General features: G+C 35.6%; 1 pseudogene; it reads left to right on the top strand.

Annotated features, from left to right (window-relative positions):
- Positions 1-252: 252 nt before the first annotated feature.
- Positions 253-3,525, top strand: LOC132603640 (F-box/FBD/LRR-repeat protein At1g13570-like; annotated as a pseudogene).
- Positions 3,526-3,742: the final 217 nt, after the last annotated feature.

Here is a 3,742-nt window from a genome sequence, read left to right as displayed (position 1 = left end):
CCAAGAAAATAAGACCAAGAAAAGAAACTTATTAATTGTAAATTACACAACATATAAATTATATTTCGTGGGTTACTTTAATTAGTTGGGTCGGGCCGGGTTAAAAAAGGAAAACCGGGTAACTTTAAGTGCAATTAGGTATTGTCATTAATTTGGATATTCCATTCAATTGAGAGATAATTTTGTTAACGTTAATAACGGCAGGGTATAAATAGTCCAACTCGTAACAGAAAGCGAACTTAGATAATAAAAGAAATTAGAAGGTATTTTGGACCATTTTTCCCAAAACAAAACCTAGAGGCTATCTGTACACAGAAACTAAAAAAGCCTTTCACTCTGGTTTTGCTCTTCCAACGCCAACAGTCTTCACGGAGGTTCGATTCTCTTGTCTTGTCTTTTATTTCATTCATGGTCTACTTAATATCTATGGTACAAAACCCCAAAAAAAATCATTTCTGCTACATATAGAAGAACAGAAATGAATAGGTTGGTCAACATGAAAATGAAATTGTTTGGTAGATATGGAATTCGCAACTAGAATAAGATATCGCATGATTAATTAGATTATTCATGTACAGAGAGATTTTGATTTGATCTGTATGTAATTGTTGTTTGTTAGAGGGAATTCTTTTTATAACGAGAGGTGTACGGGCCAGCTTACACGCAGTTGGATTAATTCTACCGGTAAGAAAGGCTAGAGTTTTTTGGGTTTGAAAATCATTTTTTTAGAGAGCAAGATGTTTCTAAAGCGATAATTTTGTAGTAGAAGCAAATAATTCCTCGTACAGTGAAAAGCTTCATAGGGTGCCTGAAAGAGGAGGTGAGGTTTTCTCATTAGAGGCGTTATAATGTTATATTTGATTATGTTTTCGTTAGTAGAATTCCTCTCGGTGCCATCTTTATGTTAGTTTTGATTTATAAAGTTTTAGTTCTATCAAGTGTTTCTATGATTTTGCTATATATTACTACGTAGTTTGATTTAAACTTATTGGTTTGTTCCCATTAATCGAATTCTTTTTAAATTCCGTTCTTCAAAGTTTGTTCCCTCAAGGAAATTCTTGGCAACGCCACTGGCTTAGGCCCTGTTGTTGTTTCTCGCATTGTGCTCTTTTGCAGAACAAAACTGTTGTTGTAATATATTTAACAAACTTTGATTTATAAACTTCTGCATTGTGCTCCCTTTCCATCCTTTCTTTTGTTTCTTTACTCATTTTCTTCTGTAATATTTTGGTTTAAAGGAGACTCTTTATGTTTTGGCTTCATGATTTGAGGCGGTTTTTCCACTCTTTTCGGGATGCCATTATATTTCTTTAGCTGTTTTGGGGGCTTAGTTAAACAAAATAAAAAGTCATCTACTATCATAACCAGAGGCGAAGCAAGGATTTTTTGAAGATGTGTGTACTAATAAAGAAAGTAGAAAAAATATGCAATAAGTGGGGACTGATCCTTGAATCTCTAGGTAAATAACTTAGTTTTCAACTAGCGCACCACTAAGCCTTTTGTAGCATGGGTTCCAGAAGGTAATACTAGATATATTTTAAGAATATGCGCATAATATACCGAGTTTAGCTGGCTGACCATGGGTTCACGTGACCCTTTTTGCACCTAAATTCACCACTGATCATAACGTTCTCCTGTTCTCTTTTCACTGACAGTTCAAGACGCCTCTTTGCTCAAATTCTACACTATTGCTAGTGAGGTAGAAAATAAATCAGTACCCGAAAAAAAAAAAAAATCAAGCATGAATCAAGGTATGCAGTTCTCTCTGCCCCTTATTTTTCGGATTCTTTATGCCTTATTAAGATTATTCAGTTTTCTTCCAACAGATAAAGAAAACGCTTATCCCTTAATAAGATCATTTAAATTCTTTTTAACAGATAGAGAAAGCATTGCGGTTGAAGAGGATGTAGAAGATAGAATTAGTGTTCTACCAAGAAATGTTACTGATCGTATCCTTGAGTTCTTGCCCCTTAAAATGCTGCAAAATCTTGTGTGTTGTCCAAAAGTTGGAGATATGTTTGGAGCGAGCTTCCAATAATGGTGCTGGATTATGAGTTTTGTGATGAGTTAACAGAAGAGTCCGAATCCAATTTCAGAGAAGTAGTAGATGAGATTATGTTACTGCATATGGGCAAGATTGTGAAGTTTGATCTTGACGTTAGAGTAGAAGATTTAGCTTCATATACAGCTACTGATAGATGGTTGCTTTATGTAACCAGAAATGGTGTCAAGAAGCTAAGCCTTAGAATTTCAAAGATTGATGATCATATGTATACACTGCCTCCTTGTATATTTCACTGTCCAACCCTGACACAGTTGAATCTCGCCAGCCGTTCCTTCAAACCACCCAGTTCTTTTCGTGGCTTTCCAAATCTTGTAACCCTTCGGTTGGCATCAGTAATGTTTTCAGAGTCTAGTGTTATCAATGCCCCTCTTCTTGCTAATTTGACCTTGAACTATTGTGATGGTATTCAATACCTAAACATTGTTTCGCCAGTGTTGAAGTCCTTGTATGTTTGTTACCGTTACTCCTATATTGCGCTAAATTGCTTTATGAACTGCAAAAAATTGAGCTATTTAGGACTTGAATTTTCCAAAGCGGTTGATAATCCAAATCATGATTATAGATCCACGTTGGAGAAACTTCTTGTTAGCTTGCCTGCACTTGAGGTACTCATATTGGATTCGCTTTTCATTGAGGTAAGACATTGACTTCTTGTTTCAATTGAATATCTCTTATAGTGTGATTGTAATCATTGTATTTGCTCCAAAGTTTTTGAGTGCAGACGTAGTTCCATCAAGTGGTCCGCCTTTTATGCTCAACTGCTTGCGGAGTGTGTCGCTCACTGTTGACTTTGGCAAATTGGATCAGATTTCTTACGTTCTGCAATTCATCAAGTGTTCTCCCAATTTGACTAATCTTGAGATTTCGGTAAGGAATGTTAAATATATCTGGTGGTTCATATTTGCTCTTCGTATATTTAAATTTTAAGCTAAAATGACTTGGTGTTTGCTTATACATTAGGTCAAAAGTACCTATGATGAAGCATTTTTGGAATATGTGAAGACACATGGCTTCTTGCAGCTACCACTCAACAAGCTTGAGTATGTGAGCTTTTATGGTTCTGGTAGTCCAAGAAGTGTGCTGTTTTTTGCGATAATATTCCTTTCTCATGCTCCATCTTTGCTACGGATCTATATTGACCAACCATAGGCATTGACAACAATTGCGCCATAGAATTGAGTCGTTTATCCAGAGCTTCCCCTAAGGCTGAGCTAGTTTGCGATTTTGATGTCGGAAGTTAAATTGATGCATTATCTGTTTGGTCTCAATAGGTTTTGTTTGAGAGAGGGAATGTATTGGCAAGTTCCGTAAACTTGTGAAGTTCCTTTAGTAAGTTGGTTCTCACTGGATGTTTAGCTCAGTCTGCTTTTTGTATGATGATGAAAAAAACATCAATATAATTCCTTCTTAATCATCAATATAATCCCCTAAGGCTGAGCTAGTTTGTGGTTTGAGGTAAATTTATGCATTATCTGTTAGTTCTCAATATATTTTGTTAGAGAGAAGGAATGTATTGGCAAGTCCCGTAAACTTGTATTGGACAGGAGAGAGTATGGACCGTATTTATCAAAGTATAAGATATTTTGTAGTCAAGTTGGTACAGCTGATGAACTGGTTAAATTACTCTTATGAAAGTTCATGTACGTTTAGCAAAAAAAAAAAAAACGAATTTCTGAC

This window comes from Lycium barbarum, chromosome 7 (assembly GCF_019175385.1).
Source record: "Lycium barbarum isolate Lr01 chromosome 7, ASM1917538v2, whole genome shotgun sequence".
NCBI classification, from domain to species: Eukaryota; Viridiplantae; Streptophyta; class Magnoliopsida; order Solanales; family Solanaceae; genus Lycium; species Lycium barbarum.
Note: the sequence above shows the minus strand (reverse complement) of the source record. Positions and strands in the feature narration are given on the sequence as shown.